Source organism: Impatiens glandulifera, chromosome 8 (assembly GCF_907164915.1).
Source record: "Impatiens glandulifera chromosome 8, dImpGla2.1, whole genome shotgun sequence".
Taxonomy (NCBI): Eukaryota; Viridiplantae; Streptophyta; class Magnoliopsida; order Ericales; family Balsaminaceae; genus Impatiens; species Impatiens glandulifera.
This window is the reverse complement of record NC_061869.1, coordinates 35,099,501-35,115,157: the sequence shown is the minus strand read 5'-3', so window position 1 is coordinate 35,115,157 and position 15,657 is coordinate 35,099,501.

Here is a 15,657-nt window from a genome sequence, read left to right as displayed (position 1 = left end):
TTTCACATTTTCAGGAGAAGAGAATTACCTCAAAGATTTTGTTTATTTGGGTCCTTATTATATTGGGGTAATTTTAATGTCTTATGATTATTTATTTCATTACAAAAATATCATTGTCAATATTGATATTTTACTTTATATTCTCTTGTATGTGTTTTTGAGACTCTTTTTTGATACTTACGTAGGTATTATAATGAAAAAACAGTAAATCTACCTTTAACAAAGGGAAGTGTAAAGAATGAGAAGATATTTTTGCTGGTTGTGGTGGTATATCGGAAGTTCTAAGACAATCAGGCAAGTATTTATTTTTTGTTATAGTAAAATTGATGTTGTAGTAAGGATATTATGGTTAATCTTATTTTTTTAAGCTTAGTTTATGTAAGATAATTACTCTTTAATTAGTACTTGTATATTAATTTTCATTTTCTTTTATTCGGCTTATTGTTAACCCAAATTATTTATTTTTTCTTAGGTTGTCGATTTCGGTTATATCATTTTACCACAACAACAAGAGCAATAGAGAAGAAGATTGGTCAGGATTAGAAACTAATTTTGTATATGATCTTATTATGTAACGAATTGTATAGGATCTTTTTATGTACTTATTTGTTTTGAAATGATTGAGAATGTGTAAACTATAATTTATTGTTTAAATAAAGTTAAATTAGTTGATGTTGAGCTAAAATATGTTCTTAATTGTTTAATGTAATGTTTGAGCTTAATTTTGGATTCATGAATGGTAAATTAGTTAAAGTTTAATTAAATTTTAAATTTTTTTTTTTTATAGTTTTTTAGATTAAATTTCACTTAGTTTTTATCATTTCACTATGATTTTTTTATTAAATAAAACAATTTAATAAATTTTGTCCTAAAAGTGTATTTTTTTTAAAGAAAAATATAGATTTTACCTATTAAATATTAATTTATAAATAACACCTTACTTATGTTATAATCTATTATAACATAAGTTATAATTTTGTAAGGTCAAATATCTCTATTTCTCGGTTATTATTCAGTTTGTTTAATTGAGTGAATGAACTTTGATACTCTTTTATAATTAAAAAAATAGCATTAAATCTATTATAATTGAGTTTAAAAAAATTAGAGAGGAAAGGTCTATATAATTAACTAGCGTCACCATTTTTCTAACATTTGATTTGGATCATATAAAAAACATTATGAATTTCTTAAATATTTTATTTAATTCATATAAAAATCAATAAAATTTTCTGTAACTATTTTTAATTTAATAAAATTTGAACTTTTTTATTCAAATTTACAAGAATAATAATAAAAAAATTATATAGACCCAATCTATTCAATAAATTATTTGTTAATCCAAATCCTTATAACTTTATTGAAATTATAGAAATCTTTATATTAGATTTTCAAAATTTGAAATCTTTTTTGAAATGAAAATAATTTTAAAAAATAGACTCAATATATTTGATAATTTTATCTACTTTTATATAATCTTTGAAATTTTATTAGTTGATATTTAAATCATTTTATTTATTATTGTCAAAATCTCCCAATAGTTATTATTGTTAAATCTTTATGCAATTAAATAAATATATTTTTATAACTTTTATATAATCTTTATAACTTTATTAGTTGATATTTGGATATTTTATTTATTATTATCAAAATCTTTCTACATTTATTATTATCAAAATCTCAATATAATTATTTTTATTTCAAAACGAATTTTCAGAATTTAAAAATCTCAAAAATAATTTATATAATTTGATTAAAGTTATAAAGATTTAGATTAATAAATAAGTTATAAAACATTTTGGGTGTATTTAAAATATCTTTTATTATTCTTATAAATTTGTAAAAAAAAAAAAAAAATTTATAAAATTAAAATTAGTTAAAGAAAAATTATTTTATTTTTATATGAATTAGTTTAAAAAAAAGGAATTACAAAAATTAATACTGTTAAAATTTGGGATAAAGAAAAATGAAAATGTATTTAAATAGAACTATTTTTTGAATTATATTTTTTTATTAACAGTTATTTGAAGATTTGGAAAACAATTATTGTTGTATAAAAAATTATTTGTTGTTTAATTTTTAATTTATTATAATATTTTTAATATTTAAATTTTATACAAATAAAATAATAAAAATTTAATATTTTAATTAACTAATATTATGATAGATGGTTGAAAAGAAATATAATAATATAGAATTCTAACAATTCTAAAATAAATCTACATAACTTAATTTATTTAATTTGTATATTAAGCTTTTTTTTATCACAAAAATAATGTCATTTAAAATTTTATAAATATAAAATTATTATCATGACGTTTACAGAACAATATTAGTACAATAATGTTTTATTATAGATATGAGGACGTTGATCTTAACTCATTAACAAATTATTGATATATTTAAAATTTTAAATTTTAAATTAAATAAACTCAAATATAATTTACACTTACAATACAAATAAATAAAAGATAAAATTATTTGGGACATGACCCCAAAAGGAAGTAATGTATTTCTCTCCATAATTTTTTAGATAGTTTTATCACATTCCTTTTTAATTATTCCTTTTTAATTTTACCATAAACAGTTATGAATCATTGGAGACCACTTTTAAGGAGTAAATTTCAAAAAATTATATTATTAGTTATTTAATTAATATTATAAATAAATTACTATTTTTTTCTCAATTGTATGAATACTTTTTAATATATATTATGAAATTTTTATATAGTAAAATTATAATTATATTTAATTTATATATTTTTTAAATTTGTTGAAATTTTGATTAATATTACTTTTTTAATAAATATCTGTTTTACTATCCCTAATTCTCTGATCCCGACATTGATTGGATGGATTCATAATTATATAGAATGAATGTAACTCATTTTGAGATTAAGAAATAGTGTTAAAATGTTGTAACATTTAGGTCAATTATATTTGAAACATAGTTAAAAAAAAAAAACAATTCAGGTATATGATCTATCTTTATTGTTTAAGATGACCTCTAGAATCAACTTCTATAATAAGTTTGGTTGTACATTTCCTCAAAATTATCATATGTTAATCTTCAACTTTTTTTATTTATACTCTTGTTCAAAATTCTTGGTCACTTAGAGTAATGAGTTAGAACATCATTATAAAGAATATCATAATTATGCAATGTTCACTCTAATGGGATCAAAATAAGACCCATAGTACAAGTGTGTTTATATTAGTAACTTCAACTCCAATTATGTTAAATAGATAGTCAAATCTAGTTATATATAAAAAAATTAAAATTTAAAAAATTTAGAACCTTTGATTTATGGTTCTCCCAACTCTTTTGATTCCATTTCAATAATTGATTCCTTCTTGGTCTTTGAGGTCATGAACAATAACCTTAGTTATAGATTAAAGTCGTAATATTCTGGTATCAGAGCGAGACGGTTTTACAATGATAGAAACAAACAACAAGTTGAGATAGATGCCCTTAAGCCTCATCGAAGCCTTGATGCAACAATCAACTTTTATGCAATCTTCTCTACAACAAAAACAAAAACATGGCTGAATTAATATAACAATATGAACATAAGATTCAATGTCACAGAAGACAGATTGACATTCATAGAAGGAGAGTCTCTTCTTGGCAAAGAAGCCTTGATGTTGTTCACCGTGGCTCTCCCCACGAAAGGCCCTTCCATCAGCACAAAGAGTATGTTCCTCCAACCCGGCTCACCAAGGTTAATTTCCCTAAGTTCAATGGAACATATGTGGAGGGTTGACTTATATTTGTTGAGCAATTCTTTAGGGTGCACAAGAATACTGATGTAACTAAATTTGACATTGCTTCTATCCACTTTACTAGTGATTCTAGAATGTGGTATGTGTCATATCTTCAGCAACGCAACCATAAAAAAGCTATGATATGAGACGTATTCTAGAGAGATATCTTGTTGCAGTTTAGGCCTTCCATACATGACACCCCCATGAGGTAGTTGATGCACCTGAAATATGTTAGTTTTGTCCAAGAATACAATCTCGGATACATGATAATTTCCAAAAAGCTATATAGTATGCCAATGTAATATATTATAGACTTTTACATGTTCGGATTGAGGGAGTAAATCACAAATGTGATCAAGTTGTAGTTTCTCGGTCCTTAAATGTAACCATGTTGATGGCCAAAGTCTAAGAAGCGACGTACAAGTCATTGTTGAGCAAAGGGCATTTGTACATCGCTAAACTATCATTGTTACCCAAGCTAGCTAATGTTAAAATGACCCGGCCAAGCACTAACTGGACCACCGACCTCAAGCTAAGTCCGACATATGCATCTTCTTCTAGCATAAATTAGGGTTGCATGAAGCAAATAGACCCGACTGTAATGGATGAAAAAAGGAGGAAATGCCTATGTTACACTTGTAATGAAAAGTGGGAGTCCAACCATATGTGTAAATTAAAGTTATTCATGTTCTCGGCTAATGACCAAGAAGACTTACCAGGTTTCTAAAAGCCACCCTAAACTCAGTTCTTGATAATCCTCTTCCTCTGTAGTCTGATGGAGTGGAAGAGTTTTTCATTTCCTTACATGCATTGACCAATTCTAATAATTTTCAGACACTTTAAATCATCAACATGATTGAGAACTTTCTGGTGGTGATCCTGATTGATACAAGAAGCGCCCATAACTTCATAAATAGAAGGATTATGAAGAAAATAAGCCACCCCTATTTGTTGTTAGTTCGAGTGATAGATTGTTCCAACACATTATAATCTAGCATTTGTCAAGACTTGAAATGGTCAATGGAGGGAAAGAATTAACAAATAGATATGTAGGTGCTTACCATGACATGGTAGGATATTGTGATGGGCGTCGATTGGTTGATTATTTTAGGCCCTTCATCCTGTAATTTTGAAAAGTAAACCTCTTTGTCTTGCAGGGTATACCTCATGCACAAATCAACCTCATATAAGAAAACTAGTTGAAGGAGTTATTAAAAAAGACAGTTTTGCAACCAATTTGTTTCACTTAACACAATGGCATTAGAATATGTTTTCTAAGGATCTCCAGCGACTGAAAACTTCAACACTCTATTTCAACAACCCGAAGACCTACCACCAGTTAGAGAACAACATCATCGAATTAAACTAAAGGAAGGCACACAAGTTGTGTTCTTGTGTTCATACTAGTACCCTGCCCTACAAAAACGAAAATTGAGCAATAAGTCAATGATATTCTAGACATCAGAATAATTAGAAGGATCTACAGCTATTTTGTTGCGCCTGTGGTACTGGTCCGGAAAAAAGGACTTCCCTTAGATTTCCGATAACATCCTAGTGTATAGCCTAAATTGGAATGAGTTCTTCTACCTACACCAAATAATGGCAACATTGCAACAACAAAGGTCAGTACTCAACAAAAGAAAATGTAGCTTATATACAGACAAATTTCTTAGATGGATCTTGAAAATGGAGTGACTACTAACCTGAAAATACTGAAGGCAATGAGGACATGGTTGGTTCCGCAATAACTAAATCAATTGAAAGGATGTTATTAAAGGTTTATTAAGGATTGAAGTTCCATAGCCTGACCCCTTACTACCCCGTTGAAAATAACTCAGAACCACATTAAACAGTTGAAGAACAACAAGAGAAAAGAGTTTTCTTTACAAATTGAAGGTTGGACATTGGAGGAAGACTAGACCAGGGTCTCTTCATCGAGGAAGACGAATATTTGAAAGGGGAGAAAATGCTATAATCTTGGAAAATTAGGGTTGGGTTAATTATTCCCTCTTTGAGCAGTTGTAATTACATACTTTGGCTCATATATAAACTGAACTCCCTCCCAATTACATATATGAATAAATTGTAAAAAGTTTGGCTTTCTATATTTCTAATTTTCTTTCTGTTATCTTCAATTCTCATACTTTTAGACATACATACTGGTAGTATTCTTTTCTCATCTATGTTCCGTCTTCTTTTTCTGAAAACCATTATTTATGGTTCTATTAACTTTTCCACTACCCCTTAAACAACATATTGTTCTCAAATAGTCCACTAACACATTAAGAGTCTTTTGAGTTTGTTATTATTGAACAATAAGCTCAAGGACAACAAACTCCAAACTTAATTCGAAAAATGTGAGATTGGGTATTCTTGATTTCTAAACCGAAACAACAAATTAATTCAATGATAGGTTCCTAAATCATGTGCCGAAGCTTTTACCATTATCAATTTCAAAGAATAGACGATCAACCAATAAAATTCAAAGAAAAATAAAAACTTCAAACTTTAATTAAGAATTGAGTTACAATCGAAGTAAAGCTTACAACAACATCCTCAATGTAATTTTTAACAAATCTAGGAAATCAATTAAAAAAATTGTAAGTCAAAGTGTTATGGTCCTCTTATTAGTGGAGAAGAGTTAAAAGAAAGAGGCCACTGGTGATCCGCATGCCTCTTTCATCTAGGCCTCTAATCTCTTCACGCGGACGGTTCAGATTGAAATCTAAGTGTTTTCCATTCAATGTTTGGTAATCCGGTACATGAATCCGACGGCTCTCTATCTTCCCAAATTGATGGTCTAGATGGGCGCATTGGTGATCCAGGTGCAATGCTATGCTGACTCCTGGTTGGCTGGTACTTGGTCATCTTGGTGACTCCCATCCAACGCTCCAAGTTGTTCCTCATCCGAGGATCACACAATTTACATCAGCAATCCAGGTGCCTTCCCTTGAAGCTTCCCATTGGTTGATCTTCTTTTTCTTTTCTTTTTTGATGTGAGGTGGTTTAATTTAGATGTCTCAATTAAACATATAGAATTAAACTTCAATTATTTCTATTGTATATATATTAAATCAAGAACCTCATTACTTTTGTACCCTAATTTTAAACATAATTAATCCGTCGGTCGCCACAAAGAAAGTAGGATTTTGATACATAGAGATTATTCAACAGTGATTACGAGACAATGAATCACATGGTTAGAATCGCCTTGTACTAGTTAATTAATTTATCATTGTTATTTTATTGTCTAACTTTTCTCTTTTCTCCGATATCTTCAGCCGTGTATGTTCTCAATGGATGATGTAATTAACGTCATGGAGTCACATGGTTTGGCGATGTCTCTTATTCAAAAAAGAGTGAACCAACTTCTAGCTATGGTATCTTTTTAGTTTAAAAATTATAAAGAAAAAAATATTTCAAAAAATATTTTGTTGATTGAGGTTAACATAATATATATATTTCTTTTAGGAAAAGAAGATGATGTTTTATGGAGAACCTTTAGTTCTCAAGGAAGATCTTATGGCTAGTTGCAAGAGTCTGAGTTTGGTGGGAAGTTGGTGATAAGTCATCTTCTTTTAGTGAGGTTCGATGTTTTGAGGAAATACTAATCTATTTTATATTTCTTTATACATTCTAATATCATATTTGTCTTTTGAATTAAACAGGTCACAACAATAACCAGCTGAGGAAAATAACAACATTCAAATTCAAGAAAGAAGAAAAATATCACTTAACAAGAACAATAAAAGTATTAGATTTTGGAGTTTGTATCTTATTAGCATTTATATTGTAGTTCTTAATGAGTTAAGAAATAATAATTGTTTAATCCTTATAATTTTTTAATATATTCTTCTAATATAAATTTTGTAACTTAGATTTACTAGAATTATTATTCTATATATTGGACAAAAACAATTCCTTGTATTTTAAATGTGTCATTATTTTTGCTGAAAATATCTAAAAGTGTTGTAAATTACACAATGAAAGTTCTTAAATGGACCATTATTTTTGCTTAAGTTTCATACCAAACAACTTAAAATCAGTCAAAATTGGAAGTTATCCAATTAGCTAGGCATAAAGAAAATGAGGAAATTTGTAAATTTTAATATTAACTAGTATGACATTCTTTCTTTTTCAGGATTAAAATACATTAATATTCTAATAATTTGGAAGATTGTGAATATATATGGAATTAATTACACAATTTTAACAGTTTTTTTAGTTACAAAAAAAAATCCTAAAAAATAATAATTTCAATGAATATTGACCATTGTCCTATAATTTATATTTCAACTTATTTACTATAAGTCAGTCACTAGAAGTATTGTCATGGTCAAATTTTATCTCTCTATTATTATTTTATTATTGTAACAGTTTGATCTAAATCCAAAATAAAAATTATAATGCATATTTTGTGACATATAATTTCCTAAACTCTATGTTTTATTCAAACTTTGTTAAAGAACTATTTTGATTAACGCTAATAATTTATCTTCAATTTATATTTTTTTTAATAACTTTGAGTCAATAGTTTATTAAAGTAATATTAAAAAAAATAAAGAAAAAATATTTTTGTATGGTCTACTTGCACGAGAATAAATTTTAAAATTTTAAAATTAATTTGTAATCGATATAATATCAATTAAATACCAAATTAATTATTAAAGAGTAACTGGACAAATTGATATAAAATATAGCTTTCAAATAAATAACTAAATAAAATTTCAAAATATTTATTTGAAATTAATAATTTATATTTTATTTTTCTGAGACATTTGAGAAACACATATCTATATATATAATGATGCTTAATTTTAAAAATATTCGGATTGCCGGGTTTGTAAGTTTCGAACTTACAACCTAACGAAACAAGTACAACTCTTTAACCAACTAGGCTAACAACACATTATATTTAAGATTCAACACCAAATTTGATTAATGCGAGACATTAAAAGTTCAAATTTTTAACTAACTAATCTATATATATATATAATGATCCTTAATTTTTAAAGTGTCCGGATTGCCGGATCGAGAGTTGTGATTAATTTGGATATTTGGGTCGGATTATGGGTTGTGCTTAATTTGGATATTTGGGTCGGATTGTGGGTTGACCCACCCATAAACTTAAAACGGTTAAAAATAATCTAAAAATGTTATTTGTATGTTTCGAACTTACAACCTAACAAAACAAGTACAACTCATTAACCAACTAGGCTAACAACACTTTATATTTAAGATTCAACACCAAATTTGATGAACGCGAGACATTAAAAGTTCAAATTTTTAACTAACTAATATATATATATATATATATATATATAATGATGCTTAATTTTTAAAGTGTCAGGATTGCCGTGTCGAGAGCTGTGGTTAATTTGGATATTTATGTGAGAGTAAATGGATTTTTGGGTCAGATTGTGGGTTGACCCACCCATAAACTTAAAACGGTTAAAAATAATCTAAAAATGTTATTTGTAGGTTTCTAACTTGCAACCTAACAAAACGAGTACAACATTTATATAAATATAATGATGCTTAATTTTAAAGTATCCAAATTGCTCGGTCGAGAGTTGTGGTTAATTTGGATACTTGGGTCGGATTGTGGGTTGACCCACCCATAAACTTAAAATGGTTAAAATTTGTATATATAATGATGCTTAATTTTAAAAGTGTTCAGATTGCGGGTCGAGAGCTGTGGTTAATTTGGATACTTGGGTCGGATTGTGGGTTGACCCACCCATAAACTTAAAACGGTTAAAAATAAATTTAAAAATGTTATTTATAGGTTTCGAACTTGCAACCTAACAAAATAAGTTCAACTCTTTAACCAACTAGGCTAACAACAATTTATATTTAAGATTCAACACAAAATTTGATGAACGCGAGACATTAAAAATTCAAATTTTTAACTAACTAATCTATATATATAATGATGCTTAATTTTAAAAGTGTTCGGATTGCCGGGTCGAGAGCTGTGGTTAATTTGGATATTTGGGTCGGATTGTGGGTTGACCCACCAGTAAATTTAAACGGTTAAAAATAATCTAAAATTTTTATTTGTAGGTTTCGAACTTGCAACCTAACAAAACAAGTACAACTCTTTAACCAACTAGGCTAAAAACACTTTATTTTTAAGATTCAACACTAAATTTTATGAACGCGAGACATTAAAAGTTCAAATTTTTAACTAACTAATCTATATATATATAGAATGATGCTTAATTTTTAAAGTGTCCGGATTGCCGGGTCGAGAGCTGTGGTTAATTTGGATATTTATGTGAGAGTAAATATATTTTTTGGTCGGATTGTGGGTTGACCCGCCCATAAATTTAAAACGGTTAAAAATAAATTTAAAAATATTATTTGTAGGTTTCAAACTTACAACCTAACAAAACAAGTACAACATTTATATATATAATGATGCTTAATTTAAAAAATGTCCGGATTGCCGGGTCGAGAGTTGTGGTTAATTTGGATAATTAGGTCGGATTGTGGGTTGACCCACCCATAAACTTAAAACGGTTAAAAATGTTATTTGTAGGTTTCGAAGTTACAACCTAAAGAAACAAATACAACTATTTAACCAACTAGGCTAACAACACTTTATACTTAAGATTCAACACCAAATTTGATGAATGCAAGACATTAAAAATTCAAATTTTTAACTAACTAATCTATATATATATATATATATAATAATGCTTAATTTTTAAAGTGTCCGGATTGCCGGGTCGAGAGTTGTGGTTAATTTGGATATTTATGTGAGAGTAAATGAATTTTTGGGTCGGATTATGGTTTGACCCGCCCATAAATTTAAAACGGTTAAAAATAAATTGAAAAATGTTATTTGTAGGTTTCAAATTGCAACCTAAAAAAACAAGTACAACATTTATATATATAATGACGCTTAATTTTTAAAGTGTCCGGATTGCTCGGTCGAGAGCTGTGGTTAAGTTGAATACTTGGGTCGGATTGTGGGTTGACCCACCCATAAACTTAAAATGGTTAAAATCTATATATATAATGATTCTTAATTTTATTATTTTGTGTATGCATATATATTTTGTATTTAATATTTATTACCAATTAGTTAATTTTTATATTAACATAAAAAATATTTATATTATTATATATATATGATGAGTGAAAAAATGTATGATAAAAGATAAAATGTATTTATATAAAATTAATGATGAAAACTAATATAATATATATATATATAAGGTAACCAATAAATATAAAATTATGAATGTAGGTGCATTTATAAAAATATAAAAAAAAAGTTGTTTATATTTATATGTAAATAAAATAAATATAAAAATTATGAAATTAGATTTATTTATAACCAATTTTTTTTTTGTTTATATCTTAAATTAATATTAATATAGATAATGTTTTAGATAATACCTCATAATGAAATATATATTATATATAATATATATAATAATGGAAGAGAGAAAATATTTAATGATATGAATTATATATGGATTAATGTGGTTCTTGTTGACTTTATATATTATTATTATAATTATTATTATAATATATATATATATATATATAGATTGTTATTATTAAATATAAAAATAAATATGTATAATGATACTTTATTTTTAAAGTGTCCGGATTGCAGGGTCGAGAGCTGTGGTTAATTTGGATATTTATGTGAGAGTAATAAATTTTTTGGTCGGATTGTGGGTTGACCCGCCCATAAATTTAAAACGGTTAAAAATAAATTTAAAAATGTTATTTGTAGGTTTCAAACTTACAACCTAACAAAACAAGTACAACATTTATATATATAATGATGCTTAATTTTTAAAATGTCCGGATTGCTCGGTCGAGAGCTGTGGTTAATTTGGATACTTGGGTCGGATTGTGGGTTGACCCACCCATAAACTTAAAACAGTTAAAATATATATATATATAATGATGCTTAATTTTATTATTTTGTGTATGCATATATATTTTGTATTTAATATTTATTACCAATTAGTTAATTTTTATATTAACATAAAAATTATTTATAATATTATATATATATTCTGAGTGAAAAAATGTATGATAAAAAGATAAAATGTATTTATATAAAATTAATGATGAAAACTAATATAATATATATATATAAGGTAATCAATAAATATAAAATTATGAATGTAGGTGCATTTATAAAAATATAAAAAAAAAGTTGTTTAAATTTATATGTAAATAAAATAAATATAAAAATTATGAAATTAGATTCATTTACAACCAATTTTTTTTTTGTTTATATCTTAAATTAATATTAATATAGATAATGTTTTAGATAATATCTTATAATGAAATATATTTTATATATAATATATATAATAATGGAAGAGAGAAAATATTTAATGATATGAATTATATATGGATTAATGTGGTGCTTGTTGACTTTATATATTATTATTATTATTATTATTATTATATCTATATATATAGATTGTTATTATTAAATATAAAAATAAATATGTTATATAATATTATATATTTTAATATAACATTATTGATAAAAAAAATATTTTATAATATTAGTGAAAAAATATAAATATTTATATGATAAGAGAGAGTAAAAAATACTTAGTAATTAAATTAAGGGAGAAAAATATATATATATATATATATATATATATATATATTAAAAAAACTTTTATAAATATATATATATATATTAGGAGAGAGAAAATAATTAAGATAAATAATTATTATCAAAGAAAAATTATAAAATAAAGAGAAGGAGAGGAGAGATAAAATATTTGATAACGTGAATTATATATCTAATGTGGTGCAGGTTGACTTTAAACATTATTATATATATATATATATATTTTGTTATTATTAAATATAAAAATAAATATGTTATGTAATATTATATATTTTAATATAAAATTATTGATAAAAAAATATTTTATATTATTAATGAAAAAAAATATAACTATTTATATAGTAAGAGAGAGTAAAAAATACTAAATAATTAAATTAAGGGAGTGAAATATATATATATTAGGAAAGAAATTTATATATATATATATATAATTATTTAGAGAGAGAAAATAATTAAGATAAATAATTATTAGGAAAGAGAAATTACCTTATTTGTTAATGATTGTGGAGAGAGCGTATGTTACACCTCCAACTAATTAAATTAAGCGTTATTAGATATATATAGAATGATGCTTAATTTTTAATGTGTCCGTATTGCAGAGTCGAGAGTAATGTGTCCGGATTGCAGAGTCGAGAGCTGTAGTAAATTTGGATACTTGGGTCGGATTGTGGGTTGACCCACCCATAAACTTAAAACGGTTAAAAATAAATTTAAAAATGTTATTTATAGGTTTCGAACTTGCAACCTAACAAAACAAGTACAACTCTTTAATCAACTAGGCTAACAACACTTTATATTTAAAATTCAACACCAAATTTGATGAACGCGAGACATTAAAAGTTCAATTTTTTAACTTGGGTCGGATTGTGGGTTGACCCACCCATAAACTTAAAACGGTTAAAAATAAATTTAAAAATGTTATTTATAAGTTTCGAACTTACAACCTAACGAAACAAATACAACTCTTTAACCAACTAGGCTAACAACACTTTATATTAAAGATTCAACACCAAATTTGATGAACGCGAGACATTAAAAGTTCAAATTTTTAACTAACTAATCTATATATATACTAGCATTTAGCCCGTGCATTTGCACGAGTAATAATATAAAAATCGTGAAAAAAAATTATGGATAACATTTTTTGACATTTTTTAACCGTTTTAAGTTTATGGGTGAGTCAACCCATAATCCGACCCAAATATCCATTTACTCAACATCATTATATATTAGTTAGTTAAAAAGTTGAACTTATATTAATATTAAAACGGCCCGCGTTTATCAAATTTGGTGTTGAATTTAAAATATAAAGTCTTTGTAGCCTAGTTGGTTAAAGAGTTGTATTTGTTTTGTTAGGTTGCAAGTTCGAAACATACCTCTAGCATTTTTTATTTTATTTTTAACCGTTTTAAATTTAAAAACGGGTCAACCCACAATCCGACCCAAGTATCCAAATTAACCACAGCTCTCGACCCGGCAATCCGGACACTTTAAAAATTAAGCATCATTATATATATATAGATTAGTTAGTTAAAAAGTTGAACATATATTAATATTAAAACGGCCCGCGTTTATCAAATTTGGTGTTGAATTTAAAATATAAAGTCTTTGTAGCCTAGTTGGTTGAAGAGTTGTACTTGTTTTGTTAGGTTGCAAGTTCGAAACATACCTCTAGCATTTTAAATTTTATTTTTAACCGTTTTAAATTTAAAAACGGGTCAACCCACAATCCGACCCAAGTATCCAAATTAACCACAGCTCTCGACCCGGCAATCCGGACACTTTAAAAATTAAGCATCATTATATATATATAGATAATGATGCTTAATTTTTAAAGTGGCTGGATTGCCGGGTCGAGAGTTGTGGTTAATTTCGATATTTATGTGAGGAAATAAATTTTTTGGTCGGATTGTGGGTTGACCCGCTCATAAATTTAAAACGGTTAAAAATAAATTTAAAAATGTTATTTGTAGGTTTCAAACTTACAACCTAACAAAACAAGTACAACATTTATATATATAATGATGCTTAATTTTTAAAGTGTCCGGATTGCTCGGTCGAGAGCTGTGGTTAATTTGGATACTTGGGTCGGATTGTGGGTTGACCCACCCATAAACTTAAAACGGTTAAAATATATATATATATAACGATGCTTAATTTTATTATTTTGTGTATGCATATATATTTTGTATTTAATGTTTATTACCAATTAGTTAATTTTTATATTAACATAAAAATTATTTATATTATTATATATATATGATGAGTGAAAAAATGTATGATAAAAGATAAAATGTATTTATATAAAATTAATGATGAAAACTAATATAATATATATATATATAAGGTAACCAATAAATATAAAATTATGAATGTAGGTGTATTTATAAAAATATAAAAAAAAGTTGTTTATATTTATATGTAAATAAAATAAATATAAAAATTATGAAATTAGATTCATTTATAACCAATTTTTTTTTGGTTTATATCTTAAATTAATATTAATATAGATAATGTTTTAGATAATAACTTATAATGAAATATATATTATATATAATATATATAATAATGGAAGAGAGAAAATATTTAATGATATGAATTATATATGGATTAATGTGGTGCTTGTTGACTTTATATATTATTATTATTATTATTATTATTATTATATATATATATAGATTGTTATTATTAAATATAAAAATAAATATGTTATATAATATTATATATTTTAATATAACATTATTGATAAAAAAATTTTTATAATATTAGTGAAAAAATATAAATATTTATATGATAAGAGAGAGTAAAAAATACTTAATAATTAAATTAACGGAGAAAAATATATATATATATATATTAAAAAAACTTTTATATATATATATATATATTAGGAGAGAGAAAATAATTAAGATAAATAATTATTATTAAAGAGAAATTATAAAATAAAGAGAAGGAGAGGAGAGATAAAATATTTGATAACGTGAATTATATATCTAAAGACATGGATTAATGTGGTGTAGGTTGACTTTAAACATTATTATATATATATATTTTTTGTTATTATTAAATATAAAAATAAATATGTTATGTAATATTATATATTTTAATATAAAATTATTGATAAAAATATATTTTATATTATTAATGCGAAAAAAATATAAATATTTATATGGTAAAAGAGAGTAAAAAATACTAAATAATTAAATTAAGGGAGAGAAATATATATATTAGGAAAGAAATTTATATATATATATATATATATATAATTATTT